Genomic DNA, 25415 nt, shown 5'->3' with positions numbered 1-25415 from the left:
GCAACTCGCACCTACAGAAGGCAACACTGACATGGTATTTTACAAATATTATTTACACCTGCCTAAGTAGAATATTCCTCTCCAAAGAAAATGCTGTGTACCTGGTTAAGTAATTCCTTGCGCGACAGCTTCTCTTGCAGGCATCGATGATCATGGCCATTGTGGACATTAATAATATGTCTTGTTAGGCCTGTAGGTGCAAAAGCAGACAAAACATGTTCATTTGGTTACTAGGCACTTAATACATATGCCAGTCGGTGAGTGCTCCTCGTGTGCTTGAGCATATACAGAAGAACCTTTGTTGTTGCAACGCAGCACTAGAAGATGGTAGGAACATAGGAGCATGCTTAAAGGGGCCCACAAACACCTCCTGAGCATTGCTCACAAACTATCTCAGTCGCTAGATTATGCTGCGATACACATTTGAACGTAATAAAACACGTCTACGGGCAGTACAGGTCGCGCAATTCTATACGAAAGTTGGTGCTCTTTCCTTCGACTTTAGCGGTCCTCCTTCTCCTCTTTGCAACGCTGCTACGTACATGCATTTTTGAATGACTATTAGCCTGCTTCTTTGCGACGTCACACAGGCATTAAACCACCACTTATGCCAAAATAATTGAAATACGCTTAACTTTTAGTTATTAGGAAATAAAATTAGAATGTTTTTGTGGACAAACATTTTTATTTAGAAGAACTTCTTGTTGGGGCGAATTGGCGCATACTATTGTAGAAACAAGTTGCGCACAGAAGGATACGCACAGGACACATATTTTTAGCCGCTATTGACCAATCCCTGAATCAGGGGCTTACTAACCAGGGGGTACTTAGGGTACTTGATGATTTTTTAATTGTTTTATCTAAACAAAAAACTTTTACTCATACAGTGAATAGCATTTTAGCTCTTTTTAAACGTTATGGGAAGGGTCTAAAGTTTACGCATGAACTTCCGACGAAAGGTGCGCTGCAGTTTTCAGATCTTAGCCTGGAGTTTAGTTTTCATCACGTCTGCTGGCTCCAAGAGCGCAGAAAGGGCTCCTTCATTCTAAGGTAGTTAAGAGAGCCACAGCCAGCTCATGCCTAGAATCTTCTCTGCATGCAATGAAGACCAGTTTTGATAAACAGGCTGATTTCGGCTGGCTTCCCCTGTTAGGTCATCTCAGCTGTGGCTGAGAACATTCTTAAGAAGGTGAAAAAAGAGAACAGCACCAACAGTACGGAGCGATTGCCCCGAAGAAGGACTACGGTCGTCCCGTATATGTCGCCCACAACATAAAAAAAGTGGCAAACAGGCATGGCATCCCTGTGGTTATTTCAGCTCCACACAAGCTCGCAGGGATCAGGATCAGTGCGGAAGGCGCTCGACGAAGAGCATGCGATATTAAACATGCCGAAAGATTTGTAGAATGTGCCACGGGCGTCGTGTACCAGATCCCACTCAAGTGCGGACGTGTGTATGTGGGCCAGACAGGACGCTGCGTCAATGAACGTGCAGGGGAGCATCAGCATTCTATTAGAAATAGGGAAGGAGCAAATTTGCCTTCTCATTGCATTGCATGCGTCGGTTCTGAACCAGTGTTTACAAGCATTAGAATTCTAGGCAGGAGCAATGATAAAGTAGCCCGTGAAATTCTAGAGGCGTATCATATCAAGAAAAAAGGCGATAATTGTGTTAGTGACACTTCTGTTTCCCTGTACAATTTGGAAAGGAATTTTTTGAGCGGCTTTGGGTGATTGTCGCACAGGTTGTGATTTGCCCTCTCACTCCTTCCGCACCTATCTTTTTGTAGGCATGCGTGTACACTGCCTGTAAATGTGGGCTTAAACGAGTAATAAACCAGTTGATAGTTTGTGCTCGTTCTGCCTACCTGTGTTTATTTTTCCTGTGTGTGTCCTTCTGTGCGCAACTTGTTTCTACAAACCTTTTTAAAAGCTTTTTTCCTTGCACTTCCAGTCTCACGCGGGCACCACGCAGCAACCTCGTTTCAGTTCCCTGCGTGGCGCTTTCCGCCTGTGTATGTTCTCGTTTTTTGTGTCTCCCATGCGAAATGGACTTCGAAGTCGGCTTACTGGTCTCCAGCATTAGGTCGGTGCGTTAAATGCCGTGCATCAGTGCACCGCGTCGTACGTAGTGCAGCAAAATTTCGGAGGCAACCGCTCCGTTCCCGTGTCCACCAAACCAAAATACGCACCTCGGATCGAGTCAAGGCGACAACGTACGCTGGTAAGTAATGTGTTTACTAGCCTGAATATAGCGCACAGATAAACGACGGTTTCACAGGTGCAATGAGAGTGTTGTGATGCATCATTACTGTGGCGGCTTTTAAAATCCTACCGGCTCAATTGTTGACTTGATTGCGTCAAGCTCATTTTGGCACATAGTAAGTTTGTAGCGTATAAACTTTTGTCTTATAGTAAATTAGCTAAGACAACTGTACCTACCTGGCTCGGCCGTGCACGATGCGTGAATCCGCGGTATCGTGTGCCGGCATTGGCAGCTTTCGGCCCCTGATACTGGCGCAGATTGCAGGTTTGCATTGTACGCAGCAGCAACAAATTAAGCACCCTTACCTAACTTACTACGAGCAAATAAGTTACCGCAATATCAAAGCTCCGTGTGCAGTTTCGCCACAAACGACTGAATGGTTGAGCCGGAGAGATACAAGCCACCGCGGTAAACACGTGTTAGGATACGCATGCTGTATCTGCCCCTTGCAAGGTTTCACATGACGTGCAGTGATGAGGAGGCACCGAAGAAACGAAGAAAACAACTTTATTTCCAGAGAAGGCCTACAGCATTTCTCTAGATAGGTTCTAGAGCATATTCCATTATGCTCTGAGGCAGTAAACAACGTTATTAAGAAAAAAAAACTGTCTCCGCGGTGAAGCGCTGTGTTTTTTTAGTCGCTAGCAATATAAATTACCGCTAAGAACGCAGTATTATTTCGCGCACATAATAATAATCAGCGCAATTACACTGTTGTCTTGCAAACTGTGTAGCTTAACGAATGGGGAACTGCGAGCCCGTGAAAAGAGATATGTGAAATGGTCACTTGTGAAGTCTGCTCACTTTAATTACTTCCATTTACTTCCAGCTTGGCCTCAAGAAGCTGAACAACTTTGATCGGCATAATTATTCGCAATCTAGCCTTGCGCACACCCTGAACCCACATTTGCTCTGCCTTTCCTACTTTTTGTTTCAAGCGGCAGCTTTGATGCAATACTTGAAGGGCCTGCGGGCGGTTGTACACCATGTGGGGTTGCCGCGATAAGCAAACAGCAACATGTTTTGTGAGCACTTTTGCTTGGCCTCAGCCAGAAGCGAAACACAGAGACATGGGTACAAGACTGCACTCACTATGCCAGAAAAAGTCATATGAAACTGCTCTCCAGCTATTGCTAGTCGCAGCAAACATATTTAAACAATTGTTTCTGCTCCAGTGGCCAATGCTTTGCGGCGCTGATGCCAGTTTGTCGAGCATTTGGGTCAAGCATACTGACAGTTGTATTGTGCAATTGAATAGTCGTGATGAAGCGCAAATCTGTGCCTGTGTGCAGTTCTTCTTTTGATGGTCTTTCATAGGTATCAGTCATAAAGTGGCGCTCTGAAGCTATGCTTGCAGCTGTCTCTGTGTGTAGAGCCCTGAGACCGTTTCTCCGCATCCTGGAGGAGCCTGTGGACGTGCGCTGCGTGAAATAGTCATCGAGATTACAACAGTTCACTTATTTTTTCGTGTAATATTATAAGTAGAACAAAGTTGTAACTTACAAAAGGTAGGCTCCATTTTCATTGGAGCGGCACTGAAATGTCCTGTTCTTGATTTTGTAATTTTCACTTTCCAGCGGTCCTCTCCTTTTTTTTTTCTGTGCCTGGAGCCTGAAGAATTTTCATTGAAGTGAATAACAGCCAGATGTTACCTAAAAAGAAGGTAAATATGAATGAATTTCTCATACTTTGGAAAAAAATGTGTTTCTTGTTGCCTACTAGGAAAATTATGCCGAGTAGAGGCTACTATATATGGAACCATTAGGAATTCACATCACTGCAGCAGATTGCTTCTGTTTTAGCTTTCATATCCAGCGCCTTTATATCCAATTAAGAACGTGATGCAGTGATCTTCAAGCTACAAAATGAATATATGACATGGGCTATACATCATCATATCGTGAATCACCCAAGTTCTCCCTGCTGTTGTATTCTAGCGATCATCATTAGTCCAAGTGATCAAGTGAACCTTGAGCATTCTTTCAGTTTCAATGCAGTAGCTTCGGGACATTCGAGACGATTCTAGAGGGGTCGAAAACTTGCGCTGATAACTTCCAGTTCTTTAAAAACTACCTTTGTCTTGGGACTGCACTAAAATGAGGAGCACTAAAGAGAGACGAGGTGTTTTTTCAGCCGGCCCTCCATGCTTGCCCTTAACTTTGCGTCATTGCAGTGTCTCAGCTCTTGTCATTTCTGTCTGTATGTATTCCTGGTGCACTGTTCTTTATCTCATCCCATCTAACATAACAGCAGTGACTTTCAATGGGGACCCTTGAGTGGCCTGTGCACTTTTTCCATGGAAGGGGATTGCAGAATGGCTAGTGCTACCATCCTACCAAATATGTTTCTACTATAGCATCCTTGAATGTCAGAAGTGTGCACCACAGTCTCCTCCAAATGTATGAAAACTACCTTTGACATGGCAGTGTTCCAAGTTTCGAAAAGAAAGACACAAGATAAGTTCAGCTAATTTTACAGCAGTGTATTTACTATCACGATGGAAGGAGTGTCGCAACTGGCTCATTGGGTGCCTAGTTTATGCAGAAGTTGACATTGAGTTACGTGGCGGGCACTTTGGCAGATGTCAGGGTCGACTCCTGTGAATCGCAATTGTAGGGTCTCGTTTTACCTGGCCTGATAACATGAGAGCTCCAGATCAAGCACTGCACTAAGGAGACTGAAGTCGAGCCCAACTTCCATAAAAAGAACGCACCCAGTGCATCCAGTAACACAGCAGCTGCTCCCTTCTCACATTAAAAAAAAACACTTGAACTCGTTTTTTCTTTTTCTCCAGACCTCAGCACTACACCATGCGAAAAACTGTTTTGAGGTGCTTGAAATTTGTCACAGTACAATTTTTCAGCCCTCCAGGGCTATTCCATAGCACAAACTAAAAGCGACCTGCTTAGTTGCAAGTTCCAATGGGACGCTTAGCAAGTTGAAGAATCAAAAGGAGCAAAAGTAAATGAAGCAAATGCAGCACAAGCTTTCATAGATGAACTTCTGTTTTTCTTTTTCGCATTGTGTGTAATACCCTTATGTAATACCCTCTAATGAGGGTCTTTAAGGTATTAAAGTGAAGTGAAGTGTATTCTATTTCCTCTGGCCTCTGTTCCTTTTATGACAATATTATGTACATACATTAAAAGCTTCATGCAAGGATTTATTGTTTTCACATGCCATGCAGAAAAGTTGGACTGCATAGTCACACTGGAGGGAAAAATAATGTCTTAGTCTTCTCTTTCATTCAACTTACCTTACTTGCATCCCACCATCTGAGTATGCAATTGATTTGGGAGCAAACCTGATGACCAAGTTGTGAAAAGGTTCAAGGGAAGATGTTTGGGCTTTGGGAGACAGTTGTCGAATGTCGTTCAAAAACAGGGAGTTCTTCAGAATGGAGTTCAGCTTCTTGGAAGGACATGATTCTGTTAAAAATATTGTTACGGGGCACAGTATATCAAGACGACGACGACGTGCTGATGTGAAGTAGTGAAGAAGACGACGCTCAGGCCTAGCTAACTTCGTTCTGTGGTGTGCGGTGTGTGGTGTGCATCTAACAGTGAACTAGCATTTACCACTGTGTTCTTTCCTTAACATTTGGTGGAGGATTGCTGGAAGTACGTAAGTCGCCAAACCTGGATCTCCGTAGTGGCCGCCAGATTGGTACCATCACTATGCGATCCGACGCGACACCTTCTTCAGTGGCACCATCAGCTCCCACCGTCGTCATGACGCAGCCTCGCGATCCAGGCACCTTTTGCGGCACCGACCACGTCGACGTAGAAGACTGGCTCGCCTTGTACGAGCGGGTCAGCAAGCACAACCGTTGGGACGCGACCCTCATGCTTGCCAATGTAATCTTCTATCTGGCAGGTACGGCGCGCGTCTGGTTTGAGACGCATGAAGACGATATCACATCGTGGGAGATGTGCAAGGAGAAGCTTCGAGACCTATTTGGCAAACCGATCGGACACAAGCTTGGCGCACAAAAAGACCTCTCATCCCGTGCCCAGTCTTCGACGGAATCGTACTTGTCTTATATTCAAGACATTCTAGCCCTATGCCGAAAGGTAGACAGCGCCATGTCCGAATTAGACAAGGTGGGCTACATATTAAAGGGAATTGCAGATGATGTTTATAATCTGCTGCTTTGCAAAGATTGTCCGACGGTCGACTCAGTTATCCAAGTTTGCCGCCAGTTCGAACAAGTAAAACACCGCCGTATTACTCACCGCTTCGAACGCTTGCCAAACACAGCTGCTCCGTCCTCGTGCGAAGATAGTCCAACCTTACAGCAGCCATCTCATCCCTCCAACTTGACCAGGATTGTTCGTCGAGAGATAGAGGCTATGGCACCCGTTGCGTTCGCTCCTCAGCCAGCGGATGCTACTATAGCCTTAATCCAATCTGTCGTTTGCCAGGAGTTTGCAAATGTGGGCCTCAACGCGAACGTGGGCTTCAACTCCGGCCAACCTTCCGCACAGCCCTCGCTTCAACCTAATGTTCCAGTCGTAGCTGCTGCGGCTCCTACCATGCCCTTTCAGACACGGTACCGCTACCGCAACCCGGACGAATGGCGAACCTCGGATGACCGACCAATCTGCTTCAACTGCTCACGTGTCGGCCACATTTCTCGCCATTGCCGCAGCCGTTGGGTTTCGCCACCTCGACCTCGCTACTATTCTGATCGCAGCGCCGACTATGTTCCACACCCAACCTATGTCCGGGATACGTGGACTCCTGACTAACTCACCAGCCCCGCGCATGCCCAGCCGCTCGCCGTCTCCTCAGACCCGGAGGTCCCGCTCGCCCCAATCTCGTCGTTCCTCATCTCCCCACTTCTCCGGCTCTCATCCGGAAAACTAACCAATGCAGCTCCCGGAGGTGACGCTGCATTGACGACCCGGCCCGAAAATCCTGTGCTGACCCTCGCTCATCGCCGCAACCTTCTAGACATCTACGTGGATGGTGCCCCTGTTACTGCCCTCATTGACACTGGTGCCCAAATTTCAGTCCTAAGCTCATCTTTTCGCCGCCGTCTCAAAAAGGTTGTCACACCCGCTGCTTCATCCGCCGTTCGTGTTGCCGATGGAAGCGTCACTGCCGTCGTGGGACTGTGCACTGCGCACGTGAGTATTTCCGGTCGCACTTCCCCTGACCTCTTCACTGTTATCGACCGCTGCCCTCACGACGTGATCCCTGGCATCGACTTTTTAATGGCCCATTCTGCCCTGATCGATTGCTCAACTGGTCTTCTTCGCTTAGACCTGCCCTGCTGCTCTGAAAACACCGATGTCAAGCCCCGCCTCCGATCCGCCGAATTTGTTCGTCTACCACCCGAAGCTGCTATTTATATCCCGCTGGCCCCGATCCTCGCAGTTCCTGACGGCACATATGTTACTTGCTTAATTACCGATGGTGTTCTCCGTCACAACGTCATACTCCCCCATACCGTCGTTGCGGCTCTAACCCCTTCGATCCTTCTGCACCTACCGAACTGCGCACCGACGCTAGCGGACATGGTATTGGTGCTATCCTCGCCCAGTCCCAGCATGGTTCCTCCCGCGTCATTGCTTATGCTAGCCGCCTGCTTTCGTCCTCTGAGCGCAATTATTCAATCACAGAGCGGGAATGCCTTGCACTTGTTTGGGCGCTGACCAAATTCCGCCCTTATTTGTTTGGGCGGTCCTTCTGTGTAGTGACTGATCATCATGCTTTGTGTTGGCTGTCCTCACTTAAGGACCCCACTGGCCGCTTAGGTCGCTGGGCCTTACGAATACAAGAGTGAATTTACTGTGGTGTACAAGTCCGGCCACTTACACCAAGACGCTGACTGCTTGTCCCGCCATCCCGTAGATCCTCCCGATTTGTTCGACCATACTGCTGACGACTGTTTTGTCCATCTCGGACTTTATCAATATCGGCTCCGAACAGCGTCGTGATCCTGCCCTGCAACCAATTATTGACCAGCTGCGCAACATCCCCGATTCTTCCGCCAGCATGTTTGTACTCCATAACGAGACATTATGCAGATGCAATATGCATCCAGATGGCGCGGTCCTTTTACTGGTTGTTCCGGCTCATCTGCGCTCTAGTGTCCGCGCCCAACTTCACGACGTTCCTACAGCAAGACACTTGGGAGCCACACGCACGTATGACAGTGTGCGATGCAGATTTTTTTGGCCTGGTCTCTACCGCTCTGTCCGTCGCTACGTCGCCGCTTGTGAGCTGTGTCAGCGCCGTAAGACACCCTCGCTTCAACCTAGTGGGCCCTTGCAACCAATTCCAGTGCTGACAGAGCCGTTTTCTCGTGTGGGCCTTTTGGAAACAAGTGGATTGCTGTGGCGACTGATTATACCACCCGATATGCTGTAGCCAGGGCTATTCCTACCAGCTGCGCCTCCGACGTTGCCGACTTTCTTCTGCATGATGTCATCTTGATTCATGGTGCTCATCGTCAACTGCTCACAGATCGTGGCCGCTGTTTCCTCTCTCAAGTGGTTCATGACCTTCTCTGCTCATGCGCTACTCGTCACCAGTTCACCACGGCCTACCATCCGTAAAAGAATGGTCTCACTGAGCGCCTCAATCGCACTCTGACCAACATGCTGTCTACGTATGTGTCCGATCACCATCGTGACTGGGATGTCTGCTTACCTTTCGTCATGTTCGCCTATAACTCCTCACGTCATGACACCGCCGGATACTCTCCCTTTTATCTACTCTTCGGCCGTGACTCTTTCGACACCTTGCTGCCTCTTGACGACTCTTCCTGCAGCTACACTTCGGATGCCATCGGCCGCGCTGATGCTGCCCGCCACATTGCTCGAGAGCGTCTTGGAGCGTCTCAGCGCTCTAAGAAAACGTCGTTACAACCTTCATCACCGAGACGTCCACTACCCTCCTGGTTCCCTCGTACTTCTTTGGCACCCGGCTCGCCGTGTAGGTATGTGTGAGAAACTTTTGCCTCGTTACGTGGGCCCCTACTCAGTCTTGCGGCAAGTCACTGATGTGACCTATGAGATCGCCCCTTTACAGCCCAAGAATCTTTCCACAACCCCTCATCCAGAACTCGTGCATGTCGCCCGTCTAAAACCATATCATTCGAGTTCTCCTGTGTAGGACGCACCGGGACGGTGCTTCTTCGGCACGGGGAAAACTGTTACGGAGCACAGTATATCGAGACGACGACGACGTGCTGGTGTCAAGTAGTGAAGAAGACGACGCTCAGGCCTAGCTAACTTCGTGGTGTGGTGTGCGGTGTGTGTTGTGCTTCTAACAGTGAACTAGCGTTTACCACTGTGTTCTTTCCTTAACAATATATATATAAAAATATATAGTAAAACCTCATTACAAGAGACACTCAAGGGACCCAAAAAAGATGTCTCTTGTAAGCAAGGTCTCTTGTAACCAAAAATTCTAAAAGCACTGTGTTGATCAGTTTATTGCACATCAGCATATAAATGCATTTACACACATTAACAGGAAATTGTTCAGGAAAGCTTAAAGAAGTTATTCATACAAGTATGTATTTTTGTGAGTGCAGAGTGTATTCCTTCCCAAATTCTGGAGGTAAAGCACTTCACTTTGCAAGCCTTCCTGCTGCTGTAATACCTTTGAGGCACTCTTACATGCTCGTAACCCTCAGATGCTGACACTTTTCCTCTAAATGTCTTCGTAGTGATCCTCTATGGCACATGTCCCATTTACTTGTGCGAGAATTGCACAGTCTGTACGATCTGGGAGCACACAAGATCCACATCTGCAAATACGAATTCCTCAAAAGATTCTGGTACCTCAGCAGTCTCTTGGATGCTCGCCTAAGCTTCATTTTTAAGGAAGCTTGCCCCCTCGTCTGAAATGGTTTTTCACAGCTTCACTTCTCAGGCCATTCCAGACACCTGAAATCACATGAACAGCAAACTTCGCATCAATTACTATTGTACAGTCTTGCTGCCTATCGAGAAACAGACGTTCTACCAACCTTGTTTTGTACAACAACTTGACTGAGTGCATACTGCCTTTGTCTATTGGTAGAAGGTAGGGTGTGGAGTTTGAAGCGAAAAAATAACTGGTGGCTTTGAGCACAAGAACTTTGGTGCTGCAAAAAGCATTGTCCGCAAAGAGAAAAACATCAGGATTCTGAGCTTTCACCGTGTGATTAAATTTTAAACAGCGAGGAGTTAAAACTGCTGGATGTCATTCATCCATTTTGATTTGCTTCGTGGGTGACAGTAATGCGATGCCAGTGGCTGAAACAACGGGGTCGTTTTATCATTGGGAAGCACTCCTTCTGAGTTCCTGACATATACAATAAAAAGGATGCTGATATGGAGCAGAATTTGGCTAAGGGAATCTGAAGTGCATCATGTACGAGTTGGCACGCTTCACGTACATTGCATGAGCACACCTGGGTTGTGTCTCTTCCAAATAGTGAGGAAGTTACTCCAGGGACCTGCGAAAGTTACCCTTAGTAACCGAGTGTCTCTTGTAACCATGTCTCTTGTATGCAGTGTTGTTAACATGGCATGTGTAGGGAAACCAACCAAACAATTTTCAAATGTCTCTTATAACTGAGTGTCTCTTGTAACAGTGTCTCTAGTAGCAAGATTTAACTGTATATATAAATATTCGCCTGATGAGCTGCAGTGTTGGTAGTACAGTAAAACCTCGTTAATTTGAACTCTGTTAATTCGAACTTACGGTTAATTCGAACTGACGCTCGGGTCCCGGTATGGCCCTATGTATTTCAATAGGAGAAAACGCCCGATAATTCGAACATGCCAGTATCCACAATGGTTAATTCGAACTAGGAGCCCGTGGCTCACACAGCGCAGACAGAAGTCGGCCCATACCGTATACAATGCGCAGAAAGATTACTAAAGACGCAAAAAACAAAATCTTTCAAATCTGCCCGCACGCGCGAGACGAGGTGCGCACTCGCCAGTCACAGCGAGCATTCCGGTGCATGCCGTAGCAGGTTTTCGCTGCCGGGTGCCGCCAGGCTCCATCACACCAACGGTCCGGCGCCAGCTGTTGCAGGTTTTGGCTGCACCGCGGTTGCTGGGTGTGCTTTTGACAATCCTTTTTTCTTTTTGTCCTGCGGTCACGTGTGCACAACGCAGTTTTCGGTGTTGTGCCGCGGTGGTCCAAGTTTTATCGTTTTCGTTGTCTCACCGCCTTGCCAGCGACGACTCACCGATTGTGACAGCCATGGCAAACCGCGGTAAATACACGGCAAAGGACCTCAAGACTAAAATGGAGATTTTGAGTCAGGTGGAACGTGGTGTCCTATCCAAGACGGATATAGCCAAAAAGTACGACATCAAGAAGAGCACGCTGTCAACGTATCTCAAGAACAAGGAATCGATCAGTGCTGCCTTTCGTAAAGACGTTATGGAGCCCTCACGCAAAAGGCTACGGATGTCAGCCCATCCCGAACTGGAGAGTGCCGTAATGGCATGGATAAAAGAAGTTCGCAGCTGGAACATTCCGTTAAGTGGGCCCATAATTGCTGCGAAGGCTGCAGTCTTTGCCAGCCAATTGGGCTTTAGCGAGTTCGGCGCGTTGGAAGGCTGGCTGTCGCATTTCAAGGCGCGTCACGGGCTGACATTTAGAAACGTTTGTGGGGAGTCAGCTGAAGTCGACAAGGAAACGTGTGAACAGTGGGTCTCCAGTGAACTGAAGGAACTCCTCGCTGATTATGCGCTCAGCGATGTCGAGACGGCGCTGTATTTCAAATTGCTCCCCAACAAGACCTTCACTTACAAAGGCGACACTTGTGCTGGCGGAAAGAGAAGCAAAGAAAGAATCACTGCCATGATGTGCGCAAATGCGATGGGCACGGAACGGTGGCGCTTGCTGGTGATCGGCAAGGTAGAGAAGCTCCGCTGTTTTAAAGGCATCAAGAGGCTTCCTGTTGATTACACCGCAAACAAAGAGTCGTGGATGACACGGGAAATTTTCACCGACTGGCTGGGCAAGCTAGACAGGAAATTCGCTGCACAGAACAGGAATGTTCTCATGTTCGTGGACAACTGTACAGCTCATTGTGACGTGAGTGGACTGACAGCAATCCGCTTGGCATCTTTGCCTAAAAACACGACTTCTGTGCTCCAGCCTAGATCTTGGAGTTATTCAGAACTTAAAAACGCTGTACAGGCGCCACCTCCTAGAGAGACTTCTTTGTTTGGACAGTGGCAAGTCGTACGACATCGATTTGCTTGGAGCTGTCCACATGCTGGCATCATCGTGGAATACCGTTAAGCTGGAAACTATCAAAAATTGTTTCCGCAAGTGTGGCTTCGGTGACGTCCCAGAAGCATGCAGCGCGGAGGTAGCGGAGGGTTCGTCTGATGATGACTCCGTCGTGCTCGACCGTGGCTACGCGGCTTTGTCGGAGGGTGTCGCCTTTGAAGCCTACGTTGACGTTGACAACGGTGTGGAGACGTCTGGGCCCTTGAGTGATGAGGATATAATCGCGGCATGTGCTCCACAGGGCTCACGGGTGGCGAACACGGCTGAAAGCGATGAAGAGTCCGACGAAGGCGACGATCCGGTGCCACCCCCTAGTGCATGTGAAGTAGTGTCGGCGCTCGATCTCGCTGCACGATACTTCTCCGCCGATGAGAATTCAGATCCTGCGCTGGAACTCTTGGGCAAGCTGCAGTCGATGCTTGTGGAGTCGTGGCTCAAGAAACGCAAGCAAATGCACATTACAGATTATTTTCCCGTGTAAATAAACATGTTTTGAAGCTCGCTACTCACACGAATGCATTCCGGTTCTTGTTTGCGGCGCATGACTGACCGATTAGTCCCGTTCATTCACTGTTGCGGCTCAATTGCAAAAATTATCGGAATCGCCTTCCGTAAACGTGCAGTAGCGCCTAGCCCTCTTTACTCATGGTAATGAGTCAACATGTGGGCTCGGCCAGCACGGTGGGCCACGATGGCACTCATTCCAGTGCCCGACTGTTAATTTGAACTCCGCTTAATTCGAACAATTTTCTCGGCCCCTTCGAGTTTGAATTAACGAGCTTTTAGTTCTGCTCAACCGTAGATGCTGAACCTGCTTACAGCTGCTGCATTGCAGCTGAAAACAGTTTTAGCATCATATTTATAAAAAGACCCCAGGTCTTACTCTGAAAAGAAATCTAAGAGATGTCGAGCAAACATGCTGCACTTTGTCTCCTTTAAAATTGTCAGTATGGAAAATCCCATTGTATTTGTGTTTCCTACTTGCATGTATTAAAATATCTCAGCATTCACATTTAGATTATTTTGTTTCTTCACTTCATTCTTTCTTGGCTATGTCATATGTCAACTTGATGTTATGTGCGGATGTGTGGAAAGTTTTTTCCTGTGAAGTTCTATTTGCATTTCCTATCCCTTAAATTTATCATTGCCTGACAAATGCCACAAATGTGAGCCCTGCACCTTCCAAACAACATCAAAGTGAAAACATTACAAATATAAAAAACAGATTACCTGTGCTCATCCACTGCCTGTTTGCAAGGAGCTCATGCAGGCATTTGCTGTATGGTCCATCATGGCCATCATGCTTATCGCATATATTGTTCAAAAGGCTGCACCACATGCATCACCCTGGCTCAGGGCAGCAACATAGTAAACACGACTTGTGATTGTCTGGATCCATGGTTCTATTACTTCACAGCTCTTCGACCTGCTCACAGCTTTCAACTTCTTAAATCCAGTGCAGAATAATGCTATGACCAGGTGTTTGCCCTAGTAAAGCAAGCAACTGCACGCATCCTTAGTAATGTGCCAGGCATCAAAGTAGTGCTGTATGTGTGATTTGCTGTACTTGCAATATGTCCGGATAGCTGGGTGGTGGTCTGTAGATAGATGGAATTAAAAACTCATTACATAATAATATATGCCAGCAAATGTACCTCTTCCCCAATGGTTTACAACGATGAAACATTTTGTAATTCAATTGTTTGTATTGCATAATGAATAATTTGATTCTTTTTATGTATGGACATGCAAGCAGCAGTTGCCAAGGACACTGTTGGTGAGGTTGAAAATAATTTCTAATATGCATAAATTGTCGGCTTTTGTTAAAGACTGCACTGAGACTCGTTAAGTTGAGGCCAGGCCCCATGTTCGCGCTATTGGGCACTGCAGCTTACTTAACACAGTTAATATGAATTGCAGCTTACCAATTTTCGTATCACACCTCTCCTATTCTTACCTGTTTGCATTGTAGGATATGGTCAGTCTGAATGACAACAACGCTGTACGTGCATACTTGGCGCTGTAGCCCGGGGAGTCGCAACGCCCATCTCCCACTTCCATTCCATCCAGCTGGCTGATGATCTGCACCTGCTGTTCCTGGAAAAGCTGGGACAAAAATAAGTGTGCATTTGTGAGCCACTTGTAACATTGCGCCGAACTGTGTCCCTCGATCGTTGCACTGCTGCAAGCGTGCGCAGTTTTCTTTTTTTTTTTTACGCAAGCTTGTCATAAGGCATATTATAAAAACCTGTGTAAATTATTTTCCGTTAGGAACCGGAGAAGGCTCCTGCTCTTATTGTTGTCGGTGAGCCATTTGGAGAAGTCCTCTTCCCTTGTTGCAGTTTATTTCCCCCTCCGGCCCCCCCATCCCGAAGAAAAAATCTAGATGCTCCTGTCAACCAACACTTACACTTCCGATTGGCAGCTGATCGCTTAGGGATTAAGGGGCACAACTTTGAGTGACTAAGCCAGTTCACGCGAGTGATAACCTTGCATTCATGACCCTCCCCCTTGTTGAAGGGTAAAGCCCCTTGGCACTTTTTTTTTTTGTTTTCATCTCTTTGTTCCTGACCAGTGTCCCTCCTTTTTTTTTATTTCCATCTCTTTGTTCCTGACCAGTGTCCCTCCTTTCTTCGTTCTTTTATCAACCGCACATCTCGGTTTTCACGTGTTTCTTTCCTGGCCGCCTCGGTTGGTGAACTTGGACGCAGCTCCATCCATGTGAGGGTGTGCTCTGTACAAACACCACACGGCATTAAAAAAAAGCTACAGGGTTGGAGTCATACTGCGATCATAATCGGGCACCGAACAGAGTTTGTTTACTTCCTGACGGTGCGTGCGTTTGCCGTTTTCCTGCAGTCAGCTGACGCCGAACCGCGGTTAACAAACCGCGGCTGCGCAAAAATACGTAGCCCCCTTCTCCTCATCCCCCTTTTTTTCCTTAGTATAGACCCTTATCTTTCACGAAGGAGCATCGTATAGTCAAACGCACGAGGAGCCTAAACACGATTTCAAGGTTCGAGCAAGGTGCAAGAGAGAGTTTCCCTCTGCGACGCCTGGAAAACCGCTCTCTGCAATCTCGATTCTGAATTTCTAGTCTTTCGCTGACATCTCATACCCATGCTGTGGCATGAATATTACGGACCCCGAGTTCGAAAAGAATTCGGAGAATGAGTGCCGAGATTGGATTCGACCCCCATAAGTACATGCCGTTAAAGAATCCGGTGCTGAATCGTGACGATAGTATACGGCTTATATGGGTGCATTGGTGCATGGGGTTGACTAGCGTAACAGTAAAAAATATCAAAATCTCATTGTAAGCTCGCCACTGGTTTATTTTGAGTAGTAAAATTCACAGTGATCATGACAAATCTCGCTTATGCACGCCACAACGTCGAACAAGATCGCCTGAGTTAAAAAGAATCCACACTGTAATGTGGTAACGCGTCTAAAGCTATTATTATCACAATATTTTCATTTTACACTTACCGGCAGTGTTGAAACAAACAGCGTTGGTACCGCTCCTTCACGCAGACGCAATCTTGTTGGGATGCCCAAATCGCGAACGACACCCAGGTAAAAATTATACGCATCGGGAGAGAAATGCCGTCCACAAACATCTTCACGGATGCTGGCTATCTGATGAGCTGTTCCCACTGTTTCCAGAGGTTGGCATCTTGAGCACTTTATGCAGAATGTTTTTCCTGCCGTCACTAGCAATACCTTCGCAGCCAGGGTCTGCACACCGTAGCAACCTCCCACTCATGTCCCGTCAAAACAACAATTCAGCGCTTCGATAACTGCCTTCGCGAACTCAAGAGAGTGGCCAGTCTAGCCCAGAGTTATCCTGCACCCGTCGTGCACAGGACGTAACACAAAATTGAGGGTGAGGTCAACGCCAGGGATATATAGCGTGGCATCAAACCTTCCGAATTGCGCCGAAGGACGATGAAGCAGACGAGAGGCCCTCGGGGGCGCATCTGCAAGTAAGCGCGCCAAAACGGAAGTTGCGGCGCTAAGCAAAAAAGTAAAAGCACAACTGTGTCAGTTGTGACGTGTCAGTGGGCGAGGCCCGTGGAGAAGGGCCAGCCTTTGCGTGTGCTAAAAATTTGAAAGGAGGAGGAAAGCCGCGAAGGCGCAGATATTCAAATTTTGATTGCAAATAACTCTGCTTCCAAATGCCGCATTTCAAAAATTCTTGCGGGAATGTTATTTTACATCGCCATTCTTTCACATACTAGGCATAGGGAAACATTATTCTAAGGCTGTTTAGAGCCCCTTTAAAATTATTGTGGCAACCCCTATATATGACACAATGTATTTAGCAAGGAAATATTGGAAATGAAATTGAGCTAGTGAAACTATGATTAGCAGCATCAGGAATCAGGCTTTGTAGTATGGTGCATGCGCACTTTCTAGTACATCTCACTCTGTCAAAGATCCCCATCAGACACAGGCTGTATCTACCAATGCAGGCCACCAGACCTGGACATGAAAAATATTGAGTAAGACGCAGAGCTACCACATCCATTAGAGCGTGTGTTCTGTACTTTTTATTTATGATGTAAATAACAAACCAAACTGTCAAAAGCTGAAACATTTTGCATAAAAAAATAAATAAAAATGTTTGCTCTTTTCTGTCCACTCGGCAACTAGCAGTGCTAATTGTAACAGTTTGTGTGTAGGCTCCTCTAATGGCTAGTTTCACATTTTCAAAACCCACAACATAACGGTCGGATATATAGGGGAATCCCCCAAGCTGGAGTAGATTTGTAATAACACATCTATAAGCATAATTAGCTTTAAATGTAATTTTACATACAAACCTTTGACAACATGCCAGCTGTCTAGCTCGTGTTTGATCGTTGTTTTGCTTTCACGCATATACTTTCTTATGCCAGGATGCCTGTCGGTCGTCAATGTAGCAACCACGAGGTTCAAATTAATTAGCCCTTGCCTGCCCATTCCATTTGTGGGCTCGTCTGGTGACTTCATTCAGCATGCAACAAATAAATTTGATCAAGCATTTTGACAACAATACTATGAACAACATGTAAAACAGCATTCTTACCTCTCCAACTTGTACAACCTTGGCTGTTTCAGCATCCATGAAGCTTTTGAATCACATCTTTCCAAGCAATTGAAGGCAGTTGTCCCCCAATGCTTCAACAAGTGAAGCCTGCTGTGTTACTGAGGATCAGATATGTCTAGGTTACATGCACATTCTAGTTACTTCCTTTATGGCTGGCAGGAGACAGCCTTTCTGGTAGACGTATGATGTCTTCGAAAGGACTTAAATGTTGATGGCTGCCAGTAAGTGTAAGACCTTTGATACGTTGGCACCACTGTACAGAATGCTGCCACACAGCAGAATGTTACCTGCTGCCATGCCATTGGTCAAGGGTTGGCTGTGCCAAATCTGCTCATGTTCAAGGTGACGTGGATATTATTGTCAGTAGAGTTCCCCGAACACGTTTCTCGATGCTGAAGGTCTGACCACACATGCCGCAAATTTTGAATAGTGGCAGCAGTGCACTTTAAAGTTATGTATTTTTTTTTTTCAGATTGCAAAGTGGATGGTAGATCTCTGCAGGAAAAAAGGCTCAATTGTTTAGAGAAACAGATATTCAATGGCTGCAAACTTAGACAAAGAAGATTGCAGCTATGAGCCAGTGTCTGACTACACTGGCTATAGCTGCTATCTTTTCGGTCAGCAACAGGGCTGGCATAAAATGAGCGATTGTGCATCAGCAGCATCTTTCATTTTTGCCTGATGAGGTGTTGATGTTTTCATAGACGTTAAACACAGGGTTGGTATTTCCAGATTCCCTTCTTTGCTGCGACCTCTCACATTCTCTCTGAAGCATGTCAAAGTCTGTTTCTGTGCCAATGCATTTTTTGGGGAATAGATTGGTCTGGTCACCTAAAAGAAGAAAACACGGCATCTCATTTTCTGTAGCAGCTTTGAAGAGGTCATTTGCAATGCAAAAAAAAAGAAAGCAATAGAGATAAATAGGTACAGAAAATATGCCTGTATAGAAACAGAATCTCAGTATGGAAGGATGTTGCACATTGTAACTCACTTGCTGACATGAACTTCCGAGGTGTTTCTTCAGGTACTAATGGCATCATTTTGGAGGCATATTTATGGTCCTAATGCTGCTTCACCTTAAAGCAAAATATTCATTGAAGTAAAAATCTGCTCTAACTCTGACACTACAGGTATGGGGCAATATCAGCTTCAATTTTACTAATTCCCCCGTTTTAACTTCTTTAACTATTTACCAGCTCATAAGATTGAGGAGCACTGGTGGTCATGGAAACTTCAGATTTGCTTTAAGCTCAATGCTTGCTTAACCACTCAAAAATATGCTGCGGTCCTCAATCTGCACAAAAAAATCTCGATATTAAACACTGCCACTCTCAAAGCCATAAAAAAATATACGAGGGCCCGAGTGCATGAAAAATGTGCGTAAAGAGTGCAATGATTAATATATTCCTCCCTGTGCTTATGAAAGGAAGACAAGCTGCGGTTTCAGTAATTTGCTTCCACAGGCTGCAAACAGGTGGCTCCCCTGACAAGCGTAGTGTAAGCAGTATGCTCCTCATTGCACCTACCCCACAAGGTGGAGCTACAGTATCCGCTTAGAAATAAAGCGCTACATTCATTAATAAAAAAGGGCGCTATAACTTTCAGGGTATGGATCTGATCTAAAGCTACGACAAGGTAACTTGGAAAGTTGAGTAACCTGCAGGATGAAAAAGGAGGTGTGTAAGCCTTTGGTTCCCTTCATCACGCCTCCGTGCTCACTGACGAGATGCTGCTTATCCTTTCCAGTGGCGATGACATTGACGTGGCACTGACCAATTGCAGGGGGCGCATATTGAGTTCACATGATGCCACACAGATGGATCCTAAAGTCTCTGGAACTCTCAAAGTACTGCAATCAGCGGGCGGCGTGTGGGCAACATTGAGTTGTTGCCAGGAATGGTCCAACGCAACGAACGCATCGTCTGCTAGGCGAGGAAAGCTCCGCTATAGCTCGTGTCTCCCCCACAGAGGCTTTGTTGATTGATTTTGCGTGGAATATAACGAATGATAGCATTTAAGAATGAAATCTTTTAGAGGAAGAGGGTTTACGAAATCATTTAAAGCGTAGCACGGCTGCTGCGCAGCCACGATCGGGTTCCTCACTTCCCGGGCGTGCGCAAGATGGAAGCGTGTTCCATAGTGCTTCATTCGTTGCAGCGCAGGTTATTCTACCATATATATCTGAAAAGAGTCATTCTAAAAGGCTTGCAAACGTATGTTTTCGGGACCAGGCAAACTGTTTACAGCAGTCATATATGCCACGTTCACGTGAGGGCTCGCCTGAAATGTGACTCATTAGAAAGGTATTCTCTTAGCGCTTGCTGTCCCGTCTGTACTTCCCTTCGCCTTGTCGCGTGCCAGCCGGGTGACGTTTTTGGCAGCTCCAACTACACGAGTGCACAAGGGCAACACTGAATTCGTAGCTAGATGGCCCCCGGTGATTGCTTTTTGCAACTGCTTACAAGGGGTGGGGGAAATGGGGAGAGGCTAGAATTAAAGCGCCAAGCCTAGGAGAAGTCTTGCCATGCAGACAAGCTGTGCGAATGAAAACGGTAGGCTATGAGGATATGTTGTGCTCTGACCGAAGTGCAATGCCCGACCCGGGCTCACCAGCATGTTTGCAAGACGTCTATCCACAAAGCCCATTCTTACCATCATACTCGAAAAGTAGTGTGATTCCACCCTCTCATGAACTTTCCTTGCTGTGGGGTCCTAATGTAGCATGGTAAAGAACTCATTGTTATTTACTTTGACACGGAACCTCCGCATTTGGCACCCGTCATGGCTCGTGTGTCATTTCGGAAATTGTTTTGTGCTTAAAAAAATTTCAATTGAGCATCATAATTAGCTAAGTACAGATATAGCTGTGAGACGCATCACTCATTAGCCAATATGAATGACCTTAAGAAAAAGAAAACGCGCAAAACGTTTCCGAAAATGTAGCTGTGACGGACAAAAAATATACAGCGAAACATGCAATGCAGGCTGGTTAGGGATGTCAAACTAACCTGTAAATCGCAGGATGAACATTTAGTGTCTGATAACAGCTGATAAGTTCACAAAATGCTTGACTCGCAAAGCTTGGTATTCTTATTTGGGACAAATTTGTTGTGAAAAAGCGATGCAGTCATACGGTCATACTGTTCTTTATCACTTTCCGCTCGGGGCAGTAAATAATACTACCCCAATTTCACCCGAAAGCGCAACACCCCGGCATCCCCAGAGTGACTACGCTGTGCATGTTTTATGCACACTATGGGACGAACTGAGCCATAAAACATGCCGCCCACGTGCCACCGAAGCCCTGCGTTGACTGCGGGTCGTCTGCTCAAGCGGACCATCCATGGCGGGGCTTGAGCATGTGATCTCAGAGGGCCAATGGGCGGCGCCGCTGCAAAGAGAAAGTAGCTGCAGTACTTTCATAGTTACAGTGACTTTAATGGATTCAGGGCAAGGGGAGCGTCACTGAATCCATCCTGAGGCCGCTGCCCATCTGGAGAGCCATCCGACGACGGGCCAGCTGCGAAGGCCACTAGGAACTGCAGGATGTAAAAACAGGTGTGTAAGCCTTTGGTTCCTTTTACCTTTCCTCTGTGCCCACTCCTTGCAATGGAGGTGATTAAAAGCATTATCTTCAGTTCCCTTTGATATGTGGCCCACCTTGTCGGACTTGGACATGGCGCTATCCACTTTGTGGCATGAGACTAGAACATCTTAAATACACAACAAATATGATTTGATTGAGGACTGGGCTCGGGATGGTAGATCTTTTTTAGCGCCGAACTTGCATCCGATCGGCTTGCCAAGCAGATCTTGGATCTCCCTGTGCATATTACTATCCCAGGATGTGAGATTGTCTTCGTGCGTCACAAACCAGATGCGCACCATATCCGCCAGGTAGAAAATGACATTGCTGACGCTCTGTACATGGCATGCCACTCTTCGACATTGATATGAATGGTACTGCAAAAAGGTGCCCGAATCACGCGGCTTGTTGTACCACTTTAGAATTCGTTGCATTGGTTGGCATAGTGCTAGCGCAAAGCTGGCAGCCACTATGGAGATTCAGGTTTCGCTATTGAAGTGCTCTCAGTAAGCCTCCAACATATGTTATGGGAAAATACATGGAGGTAAACCGCAACTGTTCTCTGTCAGGGACACACCACCCAAACTAATCCAGCCTAACTACAGCCTTTTCTTTTTCACTACACCACACTGACATGCCATCATAAAGTAACAGTGCGAAACGTAATATTTATAATGGCTTGTCAAAAAGCGGCCTCTGCTTTTTAGAGCTTTGAGTAAAAAATGCGATGCTCTGTGTCTCTTCATCAGCTCTTCTTTCTGTGTTATGAATGGATCTGATGTTAACAGTTTTGTGACTGTCTTTTTGCTATGTTTTGGTTTTTCATGGCAATCAGTGAATGATTTTTCTTTTTCGCTCTAGTACACTTTTGTAAAAATGTTTGGTTCATTTTTATATATACTACAAAATGAAACTTGCCAGCAGGGCCAGATTAAGGAAAATGGGGCCCGGGGCTAATACCCATGTAACATCCTCAGCCCCGCTCCAATTCCTTTGACAGCTCCCCCTCATTTCATGCAATAAGTGTATCCAGTTTTATTTTAGCTACATGAAATAAAAAAGAACAAGATGTGATTGGCGTGAGAGTGATGCACACAGAACACAAGTGCAGCCGTTGCTCAGATTAGTAGATAACTTATTGGGGCCGCAAATAAAACGACGACAGGGATGAGGTCTCTTTTTCGTGGTGTTGGCTCGGAGCTGTAGTAGCATGCACTGTTACAGGAATTTCATGTGCTGTCAGCAGTCTGGAAAAATAGATGCCTTTCATTTGTGGCGTTCATTAAAAATGCACCACCATGTGCTCTTAGGAAGAGCCAGTCTTTATGCAGGCAAGCTTGCTGTATCATTATGGCCCCGTCGGGGTGGCGCAGTGATTAGGCACCTCGTCTACTGTGCCCAAGGACACGGGATTGAATCCCGGCCTCGGCGGCCACTTTTCGATAAAGGCGAAAAGCTAGGCGCCCATGTGCTGTGCGATGTCAGTGCACGGTAAAGAACCCCAGGTGGTCGAAATTTCCGGAGTACTCCACTATGGCGTCTCTCATAGCCCGAGTCGCTTTGGGACGTTAAACCCCAAAAAACCAACCAGCTGCATCATTCTGATCGTATGATCTTGCGTAGTCTTATCCCGTGGTTTCTCGAGTCGGTCTCAGAGCAGAGCAAAAGATCTCCATTGGTAGAACTTTCGCTTTCAGGCTTCTGAGAAGGAAAGCTTGCGGGGGCGGCAAACGGCCACCGCGAACAAGGAAACCAAGGTGCAGGGCTTGGCACTGAAACGCGGACAAGGGCCCATTGTTCTACGTTGGATTTCAGATAAGGTAGGCGCTTGGACATGTCTGTTTGACGTTATCAATGCAGTGCGCAAGACTAGGAGACATAGACACAGCGAGGGGAGACATAGACACAGCGCTGACTCTTCACGAGCTCACTCTGGCATGGCCTATTTTCTTCTCTTAAAGCAGAAAGGACGAAGTAATCGAACTATTTGGAAAATGTATTGGTATAGTGGATGGTGGAGGGGACTAATATTTTCCTCATCTCCCCCATTGTTCTAGTCACATTATTCCGATTTTTTCGTCCACCACCACAGGATGGAGGGATTGACATGAGACCATCAAAAACTTCTCAAACGCCAACCGACTGCAACCTTACAAGAAAGGGTACTTCCTGTGTAGTGGGGAATTCCTGTTTTTGCAGCTCGACAAAGGCTCCCAAAAGTGAAACAGTCAGATTAGAGGAAGACCCCGTCTCCTCCTTCTGCTTTTTTTCACTATACTTGTTGCTTGACGTTCCCTTATATGTACAGTCGAGCCCGCTTTTAATGAACCTGAGTGTCACGTGGCGTCCGTTCGTTATATCCCGAAGTTCGTAGTAACTGGACCACAAACTAAAAAAAGAGAAAAAAAAAAATTGGCGGTCAAAACACGAAATTTATTTCTTAGCAAAAAAGTCTGTGATGCTCGTCTGTTTCTGCAGTGCAGATGCGAAGAGGGCGGTCTCCAGTTTATTTAAAGCACTGGCGTGCTCTTCGCCGAGTCCCTTGGCATAGACAAGTTGTCTGAGGCCCTCTATATAGCCCATTGCTACAGATGTGCTTACGGGTGCTCGCTCAGACGTTTCATCTTCATCTGATTCTTCCGCGTCGCTCTCGGCCCGCACTTCAGAAACGATGCCTTCGTCCGTGCACGGTTCTGCAATATCCGCTTCTTCATCCGCAGAAATAAAATCCTGCCAACCAATGCCAGGGCCTCCGATGTCTGAGTCGACGACGCGCTGCCACAAATCGCCGCCGGAATCATCATCATCGGAGGCATCAGGCCCGACGTCCGGTACTGCGTCGACGAAGCCAGCCTTGCGGAAGCAGTTTCGCACGCAAGCGGTCGTCACCTCCGCCCAGGCCGCCTTCACCATCTCAAAGGCTGAATACAATGAAACTCGGAGCGGCAAGTTAGCGGCCGGACGGTCAACGGCGATGAGCAAGCGCTGCACAATGCGGTGCCTATACGATGCCTTAAAGGAGCGTATTATGCCCAAATCAAGAGGCTGCGCTTTAGAAGTGGTATTGGGCGGCAGGAAAAGTAGTCACTGCTGTCAGAGACGTTTGCACGTGGTGCGCTGAGCAATTGTCGAGCAACAGCAGCAGCACGCGCCTGCTTTGCCTCTGCATGTCGTGGTCAAACTCGCCCAGCCACTCTGCGAATAAATCCCGTGTCATCCAGGACTTAGTATTGTGCCTGTAGCGCACGGGTACATGGTTCCGAAAGCAACATGGCTTCTTGGATTTTCCGATTACAAACGGCATGCGCCGGTCGCTGCCATTCATATTAGTGCACAGAACTGTAACGCGCACTTTACTGTGTTTACCGCCAGCGCATGACTCCCCTTTCATGGAGTGCGTCTTATCGGGAAGCATCTGATAAAATAATGCAGTTTCATCTGCGTTATACACATCCTGCTCCGCGTATCTTGCAATAATGGCATCCTCTACGTCCACATAGGTGGCCTTCCGCAGGCGCTTTCTGTCCGCTGTGTTGGCGTCGGAGCTGGCGATCTTTTCCTTATTCTTCAGAATTGTCGAGATGGTTGATTTCGACACGTTGTACTTCTTCACCAGCTCGCAATTTTTAGCACCTTGAGACAGTTCCGTCACAATTGCTCGCTTCGTTGCCATGTCCAGCGCTTTTCGTTTCGTGACCGCTGGAGGCAGGCGATTCCCGTCCGCCATCCCGAATTATACGACAGGCCCGACAGACGAAGCGCTCACACCACACACACGAAAATGACAACAAAGCGCCGCAACTGACGGAGCACGTGCGCACGTGTGACAATCACGCGAGGCAAGCGAAGAAGTGCCTAAGGAATGGAACGGAACGGACACACAGCGGGGCATAGGCTTCCAAAGCACCGTTGAGCGGCGCTGCTGCTCCTGACAGGGAGCGCCAGCTCTGACAGAAAAATAGAAACTGGGGATAAACGCGGCGGCACCACCTAGGCATCCCGTGCAAGTTTTCTCCTTTCGCTCGCTCGCTTCTGCGCACGTGCCGACGTCTTGCGCTGCTTTGTCGCGCGGGCACTCACTGGACCAACACCTACTGGACGCCGCCGGCTCGCTCGCTGCCTTCACGGCGTGCGCCGTGCGCTTTCTCTCGCACGAGCACGCGCATTGACGCGCCCCCGCAGGCGCACCGCAACATGCAAACCGCATTCCG

At 47.1% G+C, this 25415-nt stretch overlaps 1 protein-coding gene across 1 annotated transcript in view; it reads left to right on the top strand.

Annotated features, from left to right (window-relative positions):
• LOC146210295 (uncharacterized) overlaps nt 1–25009 on the top strand; it is a 155266-nt gene extending 130257 nt beyond the window's left edge. The window contains exons 9-11 of the mRNA XM_084609161.1: nt 21068–21176; nt 22902–23024; nt 23925–25009. The gene's annotated coding sequence lies outside the window, so the exon portion shown is untranslated. The remainder of the gene's footprint in view (nt 1–21067; nt 21177–22901; nt 23025–23924) is intronic.
• Nucleotides 25010–25415: the final 406 nt, after the last annotated feature.

This window comes from Amblyomma maculatum, chromosome 1, assembly GCF_055883805.1.
Source record: "Amblyomma maculatum isolate TAMU_Amacu chromosome 1, ASM5588380v1, whole genome shotgun sequence".
Classification (NCBI taxonomy): domain Eukaryota; kingdom Metazoa; phylum Arthropoda; class Arachnida; order Ixodida; family Ixodidae; genus Amblyomma; species Amblyomma maculatum.
The sequence above is the reverse complement of the archived record's forward strand: the minus strand, read 5'-3'. Positions and strand labels throughout refer to the sequence as shown.